Raw genomic sequence first — 18,208 nt, 5'->3', positions numbered from 1 at the left:
AAACGGGACATTTTGTATTCATGAACATGAAACCTATCTCCGGAACATGTCTCATTAAACATTCTTTGTATATCCATGCAGTACTGAAATTTATAAAGCACATTTTGAGCTGAAACAATATAGGGTTTGCTGGTTTGGTCTATTAATACATTTAAGCACTTTAGTTGTAACCAAGAATACAAGGTACAATTTGGTATAACAGAGAGGGCAATGGAGATTGTTAAAATAATTCGATTTCCAAAAAATGGATGGTACGTAGTTATATTCCTGCGAGGAAGCGTAACGACCGAGGCAGAAAATTTTCACTCGCGAAACTTCATAATGTAAAATTCATAGTGTAATTTGATATCATAGCAGTGATAGAGGGGGTAGATGAAATCTACCTCCCCAAAATGGATGTAACTTTTTTTCATGCGAGGGAGCGTAGTAAACGAGCACGGAATTCTCCCAATTTAAAACGAGGAACTTTTCACTTTAACCTAGCATTGCATGAGTATAACTGTCAATAAATATGTACCACGCTCTTTCGACCATGCATGGTGATTTGCGAAATTAATTTCAATGGTACATTCTAGCATCATTCATGGCCCTGGGAAGGGCTTATTATAAACACTCGCGTCGCGGGCGGGTTCGTAATCACTCGGGTCGCGTTCGAAATCACTCGGGTTTTGGATTTTTGGCGATTTTTTTTTTCGGTGCAATTTTTTTTCTAACGGTGTCTTCAATGGGACAAACATGCTGGGAAAATGAAATGAAATTGAAATTCGAGTTTCGTTTTAAGCCGGTAATTAAGTGCCTTAAATAAAATTTTGACTACTGTTTTAACATAATCACATTCCACATATTTGACCTGATTTCAGTTGATTTTGTTTACATCCCACATCGTTATCTCCCATTTACTCCAACATGTATTTCTCTCTCCGCGCACTCGATTTGGTACCGGTTCTGAACTGAAGTTATTGGTCACAAACACGAACTTCTAATAAATAAAGAAAAAAAAAAGAAAGAAGCAAGAAAAGAAAGGAGAAAGAAAGGAGAAAAGGATTGAAGAAAGGAAAAAAAAAGAGGAAAGGCTACTCTCGATTTTGCTTTGGAGGATTTCTCCTGAAGTCTGTGGTATCATTTATAAAGCATAGTGAGGTGCTACAATTTCATAATATCATTATTTATCTTGCTTCTCCCTTTCTTTGTGAATTATCTACACTAACGTAAAAATGGGGGAAGAAAAAAGTGCTGAAGAGGAAAAGCAAGAAGGAAGGAGAAGGAGAAGTAGAAGAAGAAAAAAGAAGATGGAGGATGATATAAGGAGAGTAAAAATGAAACTGATAAGAGAAAATTGAGGGGAGGATGTAGAAGAATAAGAGAAAGAAAAGGATAAAATAAGGGGGAAGACTGAGAAGAGAAAAGGAAGGGGTGAGAAGGGGGAGGAGGGAGATGAAAAAGGAGGAGAAAGGGAAGAAATGGAGAAGTAGAAGAAAAGGTAAAAATTGAAACGTCAAAGAAGAACAGGGAGAAGGAGAAGAAGGAAAAGAAGAATAAGACGACACAATAATGGGAATAAAAAAAGAAGACTAAGAAGAAAGAGAAGTAGGAGGGGGAGTAAAGTGCACTTTGGTTATAAAGAAGTCCTGGGGACCAACAAAATTTTTCCTTTATATATAAAGTAGTCGAGTACATTTTCTTTAAGGCACTAATACCCCTTTCATAAACCCAATTATGCAGCTAATAGCAGCATAATTTGGTCGTAAAATCGGAGGAAGACCAGAGTTATCCGCATTATTTTGATGCTGCAATTATCCGCATAATAGCGGCATCGGGACCAGATTTTGACTTTATGAACGCATTTCCAGAATAATGCGGATAATTGCCATGGTGCGGTCACAAGGTCACCCTTTTCCAACACAACCGCATCGGAGGGGGTGTGCGGTTGCCATGACGATTATCCGCCTTTTCAGGACGGGCGCTCGTAAAAATAGTGCGGATTATTTTTTCGGAGTTTGTGAACGCAATTTTATTATTATTATCCGCATTACTCTTAGGCGGCTAATTGGAGGATGGGTTTATGAAAGGGGTATTAATTGCCGGCTTAAAACGAAACTCGAATTTCAATTTCATTTTATTTTCCCAGCATGTTTGTCCCATTGAAGACACCGTTAGAAAAAAAAATCGCCAAAAATCCAAAACCCGAGTGATTTCGAACGCGACCCGAGTGATTACGAACCCGCCCGCGACGCGAGTGTTTATAATAAGCCCTGGGAAGTGGGGTGCTGCGTTTGTTATACACCATAGAAAGCACCCCATTGAAATCAGGTGGGTTGAAATTTGATAAAAACCACCTTCCTTTTCAAGTGAAAACCTTTTTTTTTTCTTACCAAAATCAACTTCATTTTGAAGTGAAAGCCTTTTTGTCAATTTGTTTACAAGAAAACAGCAACCCCTCTTCAAATATCGTTCCCAGGCCCCTAGCATCATTGCGCACTAAACACACTTTACAGTGGCGTAACAGCTAGGCGGGGGGGGGGGGCAGGCTGTTCCCTGGCGGATTTCACCGCCAAAAATTCAAATAAAAAAAAAAGAAAAAGAGAGGAGAGAGATAAAGAAAGAAAGAAAGAAAGAAAGAAGGAAACCCAAGAGTATATGTGAAAAAATTACCCACATGTTGTATATTTTTTAATTCCCAGGGCTTTTTTGATACGCACTGTTTACTTGGAGATGATAGGGCAACAGTTGCCAAACATTGTGATTCGTCAGATTTAGCATTTATTGCACACTATATTATTTCGGGATGTTTTGAGACGAGATTGAAAAGCTTCTTTTCAGCAAAAGTAGTATCAACAAAGTTCTTGAAATGAGTAAGGTTATGGGTGTGGATAGGGCTCACAATGAGGGATGGTCTGGACATAATTTCGTTTTGTTTTAAAATAATATTTTATTTATTTCCTTCAGCACAATCATGAAATAGGAATTAACTTCATACGTAAAATCAAAGAATAAAGAATTGACTACAATTGGAGACGTGTATATCATTTTAGTGAATACATTTTTTCTTAATTTCTTTTCTTAATTTTACTGAAAGAAAGAGTGAGAAAAAGTATGATTAGATACAAAATGAAAGGGAATAAAAAAAAAGACAGACGCATCTGCACATCCCAGCACAAAACTTCAACCTCCCTCTTGACCCCCCCCCCCCCCTCCATATCGTGACTTTCATGTACAAAAACAAGAAAATTTGCAGACAACCAATGACACAACAAAATTCCTCCTCTTATTAATTACCAGTCATCATTTCACTTCCTATAAGTTTACCAAAGCAGAATACAAAGAGTTTTACTCTATAAAACGTGACACGGTATCAACAATTATAATTTGATATAGTATTGTGAAACATAATGCACTCATTGTACCAGTCTACATTGCACTCTGTGGCAATTACACACGGGTTTTTTTCAAAGACTGTGAGATTATGTAAAGGCGTAAATATTCCCAATTAAATGATACATGCATGCTATAAATTTGAGCCAACAACAAAAATATCATGAGTATTCGAACTGATGTAATGTCACAAGGATTTTAAGTAGGGCAGAACTCACCTATTTAGAATAAACTCTAACACGTAGGCCTATGCCTGCTATGATAAGAACATAACTTTTTAAATTAAAGGAAAAATGTGAACCCAAACCGTATTCGTGCTACTTCATACTATTAACAAATTTAGGTGAAACACAAGGTGCACAACGTTGCTCGAAGCTGAAGAAGTTTGTCCTGAATCGAATTTCAATTTCAAGAATACAAAAATCAATATTACAACTGACACACCTTTGGGCACATTATATTGCACAAGTTTAGATGAGTTAACTCGGGAATGAGGAAACACAAAGCAGAAGTGGGTTGACACACAAAAAAAAAATGATACAAATAAAGAGACTATACATCGATTGTATCGAAGCTTATAATAATGATGATAATGCGTGCCCGATTTGCAACATGGCGATTATACATGTAGAATTCAATATATTCATGAAAAGAGAAGCATCACGCAAGTGGAGAAAGCATATCGACCAAATTAAAGGTACGCTTTAAGTTCCTCGAGTTGAAATTGATGAACGATTTTTAAATTTCATTTGATATATAGTTATCCATTTGACTCTATTGTCACTGAATATCCTTTATCAAATCAAGTATTTTAGCGGTATATATACAATAATCTCAGTTCGCTCGTTCAATAATCGTGATATCCGGCGCGGTATATAGTTTTATAATAATTATTTGAATAAAAGCAAAAACACAGTTTACAAGGGACCTGTTGCATACAACTTTTGCCATAAAAAAAACTCTGACAAACACAGTTATACCATTGACAAAAACAAATTGAAAAACTCTGGCAAAAAAAAATTGCCAGGGCTTTTTTTTATGCAACAGGCCGAAGGTTGTTCAAAATGCAGTCATCACAAAATATCATTACAACTGCTGCTAGATAAACAACATCAAACAAAATTACAACCTTGATCGAAGGCACTCAAAGGCCATCAAAGTAGCCTTCATGAATAATTAAACATCAACAACAACAATAATAATAATTTTGCATCCTGCAAAAGTTCTTTACAATATGGTGTACCACAGGGTTCAGTTGGAGGCCCCCTGCTTTTCTCTTTGTATATTCAACCTATCAGTCAAATACTTAAAGAACACAATATCAACTATCACTGTTATGCAGATGACATACAAATCTATCTATCATTTAAACCCTCTTTATCTTCTCTATCATTGGCTATTGGAAAACTTGAAGCATGTCTAAAAGATGTAAAATCATGGCTCACCTTGAATGGTCTTAAACTGAATGATGACAAGTCAGAGTTTTTACTTTTAGGTTCAAGAAAGATGTTAAGTAAGATCAACTATCGATCTTGTCGTCTCAATATTGGTAGCACCTCCATTACACCATCAGATCGAGCTCGTAATTTGGGAGTTATTTTCGATCAGGACATGTCTTTTCGCCATCATCTAACATATGTTCAACAAAGTGTCAGGTATCAACTTCGAAATCTAAGTTTCATAAGAAAGTGTCTTTCCAAACCTGCGGCTGAAATCCTCATTCACTCTTTAATTTCCTCCCGTTTAGATTTTGCCAACTCATTGTTCTGCAATTTACCTAAGAAGGACATAATAAAACTTCAAAGACTACAAAATTCTGCAGCACGCCTACTGACACTGACAAAGAAGTCTGATTCAATAACTCCCATTCTCCGATCTCTCCATTGGCTACCAGTTGATAAAAGAATTATATTCAAAATTTTGTTACTAGTTCATCACTCTGTCTACTCTGTTTCCCCCTTATACCTGTGCAACTCAATTTCTCGATATTGCCCGACACGAAGTCTTCGTTCTTCATCAGATACATTGTTGCTTCAGATACCAAGAACCAGACACACATGGGGGGATAGGGCTTTCTCTGTCATGGGTCCAAAACTCTGGAACGAACTCCCGCTACGAATTCGACAGTTGTCTTCTACAGAATCATTCAAATCCCAACTAAAAACCTATCTATTCCCCTGAAATGATTAATTTAATAATTTAATTTGCCTTGTCCAGGAGATATTTTATTTTATTATTCTTTCTTTTTCTCTTTCCTTTTTTTTTTCCTAAGCGCCATGAGCACCTTAATGTGGACCTGTGCGCTATACAAATAACCACTATTATTATTATTATAATAATAATGATAAATACAAACAATAATAATAATAATAATAGTAATAATGATAATAATAATGATAATATATTGCCACAATTACGATCTTAAGAAGGCATTTTATGTACTAGAAAAACAATTTTAACATGATGATATGGTTCTATGAGATTTCGCTTATTTAGTCTTTTCAAATTTCAACGACAATTCTTTATAGATCAGGCACATAATAATTATGTTTGTCATAAAACTGAAAATAGATCACTGATGTGGATTAAAGTGAAAAAAGGCACAAAAACCCAGTCATCGGCACAAAATGAATGCAGTGAGCGGTGTTTCAAAGAGCAATCAGTGTCAACAAACAAGCAACTGCATGTGCTATCATGACTGAAATTCTTAACTATCATATATGTTTGGCGTTTCGTTAAGCTATTCTTTGAGTTATGACTGACTTTACGAATGATTGAAATATGCCAATCCAAATCTGATTCTCATTTTTATTTTATTGTATCAGTCAAAGCTGAAATATCATCCCTTTTCCTATTTTTTCAAAAAGAATTTGAAATAAATCGAATATATGCTCGAGATTTTCTTGCATAAAATCGTAAAGTCTGTATTAATAAGTGTAATGGCAATTAGTTTTTGTTCACATGGATTTTGATTCCTAAATATTTCATAGATTTCGGATATGTTTAATCATAAGCACAGTTTAAAGGCGTACATTTTCAAATATACGACTAATGTATCGGAAGGATAAGAGCCACTAGCGTACCTACGGGGGGGGGGCAGAGGGGGCAGTCTGCCCCCCCCTGACGAGCCACAACCCATGCAAAGGACGTATCCCTGCCCCCCTGACGAGCTTGTGAGACCATTATTGCCCCCCCCCCCCTGACGAGCTTGAAGACCCTTTTTTTTTTTGCTTGTCAAATTTTTTTTTTTTTTTTGCTTGTCAAATTTTTTTCTGGTACGAAATCATTTGTGATCAAAGACCTTTTTTTTTTTTGAGGGGGCTTGTCAAATTTTTTGGCGGACGATTTTGCCCCCCCCTGTGAAAAATCCCAGGTACGCCACTGATAAGAGCATGTGTGTTGGTCTAATATGGACTGTGTGTTAATGCCATATGTTCACACTAAATTACAAGGATTTAGAACAAATCCAGGTGGACTGTATATAGGAACCAATCGAATTTGGGATTTAAAAATATCCTAAATATTCTTCAGAATTGATGAATTATACATTTTTATGGTGTTTTTGTAAGCAAAAGTATATATACCCACGAAATCGGATCCCCTCCTAGGTATAGGCAATAACTTAACAAAACTTCATTATTATAAAAAAAATGTTTTTTTTTTTTTAAATCTCAAAGGATTAAAATTAAAATCCCTTGAGATTCAAAAATAAATTTTAGGATTAAAAGTAAATTCCAAATGCGATTTGTCCTTAACTACAATCAACCTGGATTTATTTTAAATCCCTGCAATAGAGTGTTGACATCGAATAAGCATCTGAGTCAGACCCCCCCCCCCCCCCCCCCTCCCCCGGTACGATTGATTAGCGCCCTTACTGCAAGTACTTTGATGAATTATACATTTAAAACGTGTTTTTTGTAAGCATAAGTAAAGCCACGAACTTGGATCCCCTCCTAGGACCTAGGTATAGCCATTAACTTTACAAAACTTCAAGAGATAGAAACATATTTCATAAAATGGGAAACGTACAAATCTGCAGTGACGTTACAGTCGATTTAAGGTTGTCATGACAACTAGAAATTTCAACACTGTAGATAATTGAAAATGAAGTAAAACACAATTTACAATTTATTATGGATGACAGTAGAATATAATATGAAACCATAGCTCTATGATGAAACTCCTTATCAAGTATTTAGTGTGATCTGCATGGCATGTTTTTTTTTAAATATATATTATAAAATAAAACCGTCATCAATATATTCTTATCCAACAGCCCCCTCGGGTATTAAGGTATTGTACTTTAATACTCAATCAAAACCCATATCAACAATTGGCGGCAAATTCTTTGAAGTTGCTTTCGCTTCGGCGGCACACTGGAACTCAAAGAACTACTTAACTTCGTATGCTAAATTATAGATCAAGCTTTCCATATTCATAGGTCACATCAATTATTTCGCTAAAATCACAAGATGTGTCTGCAAGTTCTTATATATCCGAACGAATAACTAAATAACGTTATTTTCATTTCCAAGTTTAGGTTCTCGCATAATATTTTTCAGCGTACATTAAAGTTGATTGTCGTCAGTAACAAAGCCTTAATTGCAGTAAACTTACTCTTTGTCTTGGAAGACTTATATTTTTCATGTCGGTATTGTACCTCAAAAATATCGCCATTTAAAATGCTTCAGTGGTTTCGGAACGGGGAGGGGGGGCAAGGGGGCTTCAGCGCATAAACGTATCTTGTATGGTATTAATTGTATTCAGCTCCCCCACTTTTTAAACAAACGTGTATCGAATGTTACGATGGCTATCTATACGGGGAATTCTTTTGCATGGTCAGCTTACCCCCCCCCCCCCCCACACACACGAACACTTTCCAAACAGTTTCGTGGTCATTATGTTTGAATATAAATTCAGGAAGTGGTTACGCGGAATTATGAGTTCATTGCGATGGTTTCAAGTATTTAATAAAGGAATGAAAAAACAGAATTTTTCAAATTAAAAAAAAGTCAAATTCAGAGTCCGGAAAGAGAGAGAGAGAGAGTAGTGCAGAAATATGTGCTCAATGAAGCCAAGAAGATTTGAAACCTCCTTGATGAAACCAACAGTTAGAGCCATGTGATTTACATTGATCGATGGAAACCGACCATTGTCTCTGCCAATTTCAATGAATGACCAAAAAAAAGAGGCGCTGGATCCAATCTACCGTGTGTCTGTATAGGGAAATCTTAATGAATATTGGAATTGAATTTATGAAATAACATGCAAGAAACGAAATTAATTTTGATTGATTTTCGAGTTCAATTCACATTCCATGTCAGTGGCGTTATGAGCCAAAAATTGTGAGGGGGCAAATAAGACGAATGGAGCAAAAATTTTGACCATTTTGAAACAAAAATATTTTTTGTTTGATAGATTTTGACTCAATATCCAGAAAATACTAATTTGTCACTTCACTCTTTCCCTTTCCTTTTAATTTCTTGGTCGTGAAACTTTGGGGTGGGGAGACATGCCCCAACCCCCCCCCCCCCCCAAATGTACACAGGTGGGTTAAGCAGAAGATGAACGAGGCATAAGGAGAAGACAACGGGTCTACAGATTGGTTATTCATAATGTTTATGAAAGTGAAGGAAAATTTCTTCCTGATGACTCAACATAAACAAAATAAAAAGAAGGGAAAGTAAACATGGGGTACATTTAGATCACCCCGTAAAATGAGACGGATATTTTTATAAATGGAAAAAGGAGCCATTACTCTAACATAACACTCTATGTGACGAAAATGAAAATCAATCAAGGTCGTAAAATACATTGAAAGTATAACTTAAAAAAGTAAATAGATAGAGGATTGTGGTACTATATGATCGTAAGGAAAACATGCTCTAACGCTGGATAAATGTGAAAATTTTAAACCAAATTTATCTCGATATTAGGTATATTACTCGAAATATTTTCATATGTGAAAAAAATTAATGATCATCATTGCTTAGAATCTTGTCCATACCAGGGCAAGCCCTTTCGCCAAACTGGCCTAGTTCGGAGACTTCACGGCCGAAACCCAAAGACAAGAGTTACGAAACCAAAACGGACGGTAAACCAGCGTCTACATTATATATGTGCCATAAAAACAAAGTGACATGTATATCAATTTCATTTTCATCGCTGATTGATGTTTGTGAGGATGATAACGCTGATGAATATAATAACAGTAATGATGATGATGATGGTGATGATGATGATGGTGATGATGATGATGATGACGACGACGATGATGAAGATGATGACAATAGTGATGATGATGATGACGATGATGATGACGATGATGATGATGGTGATACTGATGAATAATATCAATGGCAGTATTTATTATGGTGGAGTGTTAAAAACCATGATAAGGCGCAAAAGGCTGGTAATCAATATCAGCACCGACTGTGACACTCAATCATTGGAAGGTGCTTCGGTACATAAGATTACAGGGTTATACTTTAACGCTCTACTTGGAGTGACTGGATTACTCGGTGTCTTGCGAGATTTCTTGGGCGTAACGGGATAGGATCTGGACTTCCCAAGGCTAGATGACAGTGGATGCGACGTTCCACCTTGTACTGGAGAAGTGAGAGCATTTTTAATGATGATGGGTAAATCCGTGATGGGTGTTTCCCAGGACCTACCTTGGGTGCTAGCTGGTTGGTGTATGGGTGTTGTTGGTGTACTTCGTCCAGATGGGGTAATAGAACGACCATGATAGGATGGTGAGGTGTCATATTCCCATCCTACGTGCGCTCTACGCGGTGTGAATGGAGGGATGCGATCCACTAGCCAGAATGTCTTCATCGATCCTTTACCCTGGAAGATGCAAATAAAATATAAAGTAGTTTCTTCAGTCACTATTGACGCACTTCATCATTCTTGTATCAACATTCAAATCTGGGTCCCGTCTTACAAAGAGTTGCAATTGATCTGATCAATCACAGCTATGGACGGCCAGCAACGTCAACATCCATTATGCATATTTGTTCAAAATATTTTCTACCTATGATGTATATTCATGCATTCATTATTTTCGTGAAAATTCACGGTGCTTCTCTTTCCTGGAGAAAAAATCATGACACTGATGGATTTCCATAGAGTTACGATTGATTGGATCAATCGTAACACTTTGTAAGACGGGCCCCGAAGGCAAAACTAACACAGATCAGCTAACCAATGCGCGTATCGATATGTATATATAAACATCGAGGATTCACTCCTTATATATACGAACAGCTGCTTAGAGATGTTTACAAAGGGGAAATATCATACGTGTGTCACTGACACTCACCGATTGTTTGGTCAAGTCGTGTTGTAATCTGCATGGAAACAAAATTAGTCATTCAACCACGCCGTACGATTGGTACGAATATTAGATCAAGAAGATGGATTTACGTGATACACGCCAAAACGTACAGATAAGATGAATGAAAATACTCGGTGAAAACTCGGTATGGCAATAGTGCCAAAATTTAGCATACCTTAATTCTAATTAGAAATAAAAACACGATGCCACTAAAAAAAAAGGGAAAAAAAACCCCCTATATTTGCCACCCGAGTGTGTGCGTGTGTGTGAGGGTGTGTGGGTGCGTATATACTCCGTTCATTTACATATAAAGTTATAACTGTTCCTTTTTTATTTTATTTGAATCGGATTTTGATTTATTTTTTTCCAATCTTGTTTTCTTTTATAATTCAGAATAAAGATATGATAATCATGATTGACAATGAATAACATATAAAATTCAAAAAATGAACATGTCTAGAAAACTAAAACAAACAGGTACTCAAAGTATAACAGTAAGTCAGACTGAAAAGGGTTTTTGTGAACTCAAACGAGGTGGAACGTGAAAAGTTAAATATAACAGTGGACATAAAAAATGATAAAGCTGATATGAAAGAGTAAATGAAGAGTAAGAGGGAAATTGAATGGAAAAGAGAGAAAGGGCCGGGTGTATATGCAAGTCATTCGATGTTGAGGTGAAAAGTATTTGGAAAGCAACAAATATTTTTCCCAATTTTTTTTTTACAGCTATGCAAGCTTATTTGGTGTACCTTTAAGCTGCCATCTAATGAGTTGCAGAATTTAGTGCCAGTAAACGTAAAATTCTTATTTGCAAGAATGGTTCTTGTCAATGGAATGTGAAGAGTCTAAATGTCACGTTGGGTACTTTTGATGGAGCTGGTTTTAATGAATTAATAAAAAAAAAATGTTTGGTAATTCTTTTGTGTTGTATTTACACATAAATTGTCCTAATTTAGCGTAAAAAGGATCATCGAATTTCAATATTTCATTTGCATAGAATATTGGATTAGTGAGAGAATAAAAATTTGTTGTATATATATATATACATATAGATATATATATATATATATATATATATATATATATATAATAATCACAAAAGGTTTAGTTAATGCCGTAGAAATAAAATCGTAGATCTTAAAAGGAGCATAGCTCTCAAAAATGAAAGGTAAAGTCACACTCTTCGTCAGTGCCAATGATGTGACAAAAAAAGAGAATTAAAAATCCGTTTCTGAAACAGTCGTGAAAAACACGTCTGTTCATATATATATATATATATATATATATATATTGTGAAAGAAGTGGATGAAGAGAACAATGGTATATAAATATATATATATATAAATAATAAACCATTAAGAGTTAAAGATATATATATATACAATATATACGGGCTATTTTCTTTTGAAGCAAGTTTAGTCTGTCAAGCAGAACTTTGGAAACGTTTTTCCAAGCAAGGTTACCGTATATAGGGTAGAATAAAAGTATAATATACCATTAAGAGTTAAAGATGGGAAATTATCTGCTTATGGCATATACTTTTACTTGGGAAAGCTCCATGCTTTAGTCGTAATTAATAATAATAATAATAATAGCTGGATTTATAAAGCGCTTTTTACCTGAGGATACAAAGCGCTGCTATTATTACCCCGGCTTTAGCTCGAGCTACCATCACCGGTGCTCAGTGCATGCAAGGAATTCATCCTGCCGGGTACCCACTCACCTCACCTGGGTCAAGTGCAGCACAGTGTGGATAAATTTCTCGCTGAAGGAAAACACGCCATGTCTAGGATTCGAACCCACGACCCTCTGTTTCAAAGGCGAGAGTCAGAACCACTAGACCATGCACGACGCACCCAATTATTGTTCCGGTTATCTGCTCTACTACTTTTTTTTCTGTTCTTGATAATGTAATAATTATAAAGAAAAATATTATTTTGTTTTACCTGATGAAAATGAATTAATATTGCTTTAATTGTAAGACAAGCTTATAGTTTATCACCTTCAGAATCAAAATTTTGCATAACTTTTATACAATTGAATTCATCCGGTACTCTTTGCATGGTAGGCCCTAACTTAAAGGTTCATGTTCCCGGGGATCAAGGGGGAGCTGTCGGCATGGGCGGAAATCCCAGGGGGGACAGGGGGGACTTGTCCCCCCTACTCAAAATAGTAGGGGGGACATAATATCAAATGTCCCCCTACCATTTGTGGATTTTTATGATGGTAAGAAATACATCATTCAAAATCGAAATAAATGTATTTTAGGACGAAATGACCTTAAATTTGGGGTGATAACCTTTGTTTTTTTTTGCTTGTCAAATTTTCCAGCCCCTTGTCCCCCCTACCTTCTGGGAGAGATTTCCGCCCCTGGCTGTCGGACATAGTTACGTACGCTCTGCGCTAGCTAATTGACACCAACCACAAAGAAATGTCTACGCGACACCAACGCTATAAGACGCTTACGCAGATGCCATGTTCTGAATGCCGAAACTGCCGAAATACCGGCGATTCGCAGTTCGCGTATGCTTCGACTGCTGTTCGAAGATCTTGGCAGGTTGGTTGAAATTACGTCAGCAGATGTAAGAGCAGCGCAGCGTTTTCTGTGCGCGTGTTCAAGTGCTGCGCCACTGGCTGATGGTGGAAAGCTGCGTGCCAATTCCGTCGATGATCTTCGTTATGAAGATGGCGGCGAGTACAGCATCATCGAACAGCGCCCTTTAAATCCCGGGGTCGTGAACCTTAAGATACAAAATAATTGATGTACAGGTATATGATTGTTTAATTTCATATTGCAAAGGAAATTTATATGGAAAATTGTGAAAAGCAAATCATGTTTTGTCGCTATATTTTGTTTTCATCCATCGCAATTATATTTCATTCATAAATATATAAGTAAAACCTATATTATTTTATATCGTCTTCCTTTTGTTAGCGGATATGATCAGCCATAAAGAAAAAAAAAATAGACATCATTCTTTAGTGCCCATTTACGCCCGATTAATTATATAACTCATTAAAAGATATTATTAATCTAAAAAAAAGTTAGATGTCGTGAGTTGCAAAAGGACAGTATTCGGACAAAGAGGCAAACAATTCAAAGGAAGATTTTGAGAACGAAATTACGAGATTTTGAGAACGAAATTACGAAAAAAAATTTGATGAGATGATAACCTCTCTGACAATGGTATAACCGACAATTACTTCGATGCTTTAAAAAAAGTGATTGATTTATTTTTTAGATTAAACGGCGCTGTACACATGACCTCAAAAAGAAGATAGTAAGAGAATATTGTCTTTTTTGCGAATCTCTATATGAATTCATTGAGATTCATTCAAACTATTTAATTAAATCCTTACAGTAACGCGATTTTTCATGACAAACAAAATGTATAAGTTTGAAATTACGGTGTTTGAAAAAACATGTTAAGGACGTTCCACAGTTAAAGTGAAATCCATGTCATTTTCACCAAATTTTGCACATAGATACTTTAGAACCTTAATATTCGAAATATACAAAAATTAACATAGGTCCATGTGCTTGATTTTTTGCTATAGAGCTTCAAAGTTCACCCAAATTGATGTTCTTAAGAATTGCGCATTCAAAAGAATTTGGCATTTTTAGACCGCCCAAGATTACTACAATGAGTTTAAACCTCCATTACTCATTCAAAATACATGAAAAAGTCATCAAATTTCGCAAGAGAGTTAATAATTGTATCGTTAGAATGGAGAATATATTAATAGTGCTATTTGTTTACAATTTTAAGTTTAACAGCACTGTCAGTTCTTAAAAATGGCGTAAAAGATAACAAAATCCCAATCTGAAAAATGTAAAATTTCAGTAACAAACTACAAACGTACAACAAATGCTGCACTTTATTTAAAATCCATGTCATTTTCACCAAAATTTGCAGAGTTGTAGAGGAAGGTATATCTAAGAGGTACAAACATTGAAAAATAGGGGTTCATGTGCTTGTTTTTAAACTATCAGCATTTTTATTAGAGCAAATGTGCTTTTTAAAACACCAAAAATGGGCCGAATGCTTAGTATCTATGTGAAGATAAAATCAAAACCACTCTACCATTTATTCAAACTCGGGCTAATATTCGTGATTCTTGGCAGCACTGCAGAGTAAAGTATTTTGAAATTGTAGAGAATATTTGTTTGAATGGTCCATGGAATAATTCAATTTTTTAGCTTCATGAAATAACGCATCGGATCTGCAGTTAAACTAGTGCAGAAGATGAGAAAAATCAGCTCATACCCACAGCTAATTAATACCTGTTCATCCATTGTGACGTCAGCGCGCAGAGTGTAAACTATGCGCAGATCATAATGCGCACAAATATAACTGTGGAACGTCCTTAATTCAGACAAAAAACCTTCATCTAATGGCAATTCCGGAGCCTTCCCCGATAACCTATTAATCTAATTATCATTATTTCTGAATGTATTTCGTAATTCATATCTTTGGAATGTCGTATTATATTTTGCTCGTAATATGTCACTTCAAGACACATACCATGACTCAACATGCTCAATTTGTCCAGGCCTGTACTAAGTGGCGTAGCTAGGATTTTTTTCCTGGGGGGGGCACTGGGGGGTCCTTGCTTTTCAGGGGGGGGGGGCATCATTTTTTCCGTTGTGTGTGTATGTGTCACAAGGGCGGATCCGACTTTCGCCAATAGGGGACGGGGCCCGAAATAATCTTCACCTATATTTCCCCCGATCAGTCACTTCTTAGTTTTATTCTTATAAAATAACATAAAGATAAAATAATCTCATAAGCCTTATAAAAAGTGCGAGCGCGAAGCGCGAACGATTTTTTGGGGGTTACTTTCATGTATTTTGTCCTGAAAATTTAATATTCTCGGCAATGTTATGTGTGATTCTTAACAAGATTCGTATGTAACTAGATGGTTACTGTGAATGCCAAGCGCGAGCAGAATTTTTCATTAACTTTTCTAGCATTATCGAAAAGGGACCTGTTAAGGACTGCTTACAGTTACCCACGAAGACGGTATATATTTCAATAATGCGAGCGCGAAGCGCGAGCAATTTTTTTTGACATTCCGACCTAAAAAATTGTCATTCTAAGCACTTTTTGTATTAATAAATGGGATAGGTATGTAACTAAACAATTATTGATGCGAGCGCGAAGCGCGAGAGGAAGAAAATTGAGATTTTAGACCTAAAAGCGGGACACTCTATTCATATTTTGTAAATCATAATTAGGATATAGTTAATTGGGCATCATTAATAATGCGATCGTGAAGCGTGAGCAGACAATTATTGATATTTTGATGTGAAACTTGATAATTTAAGTACATTTTATATAAAGAACATGCAGGCTATCGCGCATGTTTTGGATTTAGACCTAGAATCTGGGCAGTCTAAATACATTTGTTTAATGGAACATTATGGAATACACGTAGACAATAGGAACTTGGCAAATCAAACAATTTGACCACGCAGCGTGAGGTTAAAAATGCCGATATGTAGACTACAAAAGGGACATTTTACAGCTAGAGCACTTAAATTTGTTAATGAAAAAAAATTGATGAAAGCTCGATGTCCGAGCTAAAATAAATTTTGTATATTGACTTCAAAACTTGCTCCATATCAGCCTATTGAGCAAGATATGAATCTCATCGATTCTGGCGCAATTCTGGCGCGAAGCGCAAGCAAAAGTTTTATATAGTAACATGAAAGATTTGGGGTTTTGTTGCAAGCTTACCTTCACATTATTTCATTCACTCGTCTCCCTCTTATTTTCCTCTTCTTTTTTTTCTTCTGTCTTTCTTCTTCTTTTCCGTTTTTCTTTTCTTCTTTCTCCCTTTTTTTTTGGCTCTGCCAATTTTTTTCAGGGGGGGGGGCACCTAGGGGGCACACTAAATCTCAGGGGGGCACGTGCCCCCCCCCCCAGGCCCCCCCCCCCCCCCCGTAGCTACGCCACTGCCTGTACTCAGTAGTCTCTCGCAAACATCATTATGATAATTACTTTGTATCATTTCAATATGAACCAGAAGCATGATTTGTGTAATGTAAATTAAGTTGGCTTATCTCCTTAAGAAATCAAGAGAGAGAGAGAAAGTAGAGAAGAATAAGAGAACAACACCTTTAATACCTTTATTGATATGTTTCCTCGTTCATCAACCTTGAATGTCCCTCTAAAGTGTTCCTCTAGTTGTACAGCGGTCGATTCGCTGATATGTATCTTCAGTGCTGCGAAACAACGAAAACATAATCGCATACAATAATAAGAGCTCGTTCATTAATCTATTTTATTTCAGGTAAGATGGTCGATGATAACCAACTGTATAAATAAAACCTCAGTTGACTGACACAATCATGACAATAGCACATAGAGAAGAATTAATCACAATCCGACGAATGATTAGTGCATGAATATAAAAATCAGAATTTCAAAATTTCAAACCTTCATTACAACATCATATCAGAGGAAATCATATACTTTTTTTTTCAACATGACTTAACGTGCCCAATAATCCATGCCTGTAGTCAGAAGTCTCTCGCAAACATCATTATGATAATTACTGTTTTGTATCATTTCAATATGAACCAGAAGCATTATTTGTGTAATGTAAATTAAGTTGGCTTATCTCCTTAAGAAATCAAGAGAGAGAGAGAGAAAGTAGAGAAGAATTTTTTTCTTCAACATATACACATACACACACACCCCCACCCTCACACACACACCCACCCATATATCCCGTGTGAGTAAAAAAAAAACAAAAAAAACCTTGACACCTCACAAATCCCAAATTTAAGGAAAAAATATGTCATGAATGCATAATCATTATATATGGCTGGAAAGAGTATCTTCCCTCCAAAATATTGATACCATATAAAGGTGGTATGTGTTAACGCTTAGATAATCAGTAGGTATTATTTGCAGTGATGTATATTTTGATTTGCGCCAATAAAATAAGGCATGACTGCAATGAATGAATCCAGATGCCAATTATGTCATAATCCTACATGAGTTATTAAACACATTTGCAAATTCATTTTTTTTCTCAATGAAATTAACTTGAAAACTGATACTAAAATAAGAGTTTATTATATAACAATGGAGCTTATTGAAAAGATGTTTTGAAATGGATTTCAATGCAACCCATGTCATGCATGTAGGATAATGACATCTTTGACATTTGAATTCATCCATTGCAGTAATGCCTTACTTTGGCGCAAATCAAAATTTACATCACTGCAAAAAATACCTCCTGATCATCTAAACGTTAATACATACCACATAAATATGGTATCAAATTATTTGATAGAACATACTCTTTCAGGCAATATATAATAATTATATGTACATGACATATTTCTTCCTTACATTGGGGATTTGTGAGGTGTCTATTTTTTCACTCACACGGTATATATAGGATAAAATTTTGCAGAAGGCAATAACATGAATCATTCTGTAAATTCATAACACGGGAATTTTTCTGCAATTTAACAGAACA

The 18,208-nt window shown here is 35.9% G+C and overlaps 1 long non-coding RNA gene across 1 annotated transcript; it reads right to left on the bottom strand.

The window, feature by feature from the left end:
* Positions 1 to 6,693: 6,693 nt before the first annotated feature.
* LOC135153300 (uncharacterized) lies at positions 6,694 to 16,942 on the bottom strand. The gene is made up of 2 exons (XR_010292753.1): positions 16,843 to 16,942; positions 6,694 to 10,221 (listed from the first exon to the last, which is right to left on the bottom strand). It is a non-coding gene; the product is annotated as an uncharacterized LOC135153300 (long non-coding RNA).
* Between the last annotated feature and the right edge of the window lie 1,266 nt (positions 16,943 to 18,208).

This window comes from Lytechinus pictus, chromosome 2 (assembly GCF_037042905.1).
Source record: "Lytechinus pictus isolate F3 Inbred chromosome 2, Lp3.0, whole genome shotgun sequence".
NCBI classification, from domain to species: Eukaryota; Metazoa; Echinodermata; class Echinoidea; order Temnopleuroida; family Toxopneustidae; genus Lytechinus; species Lytechinus pictus.
Note: the sequence above shows the minus strand (reverse complement) of the source record. Positions and strands in the feature narration are given on the sequence as shown.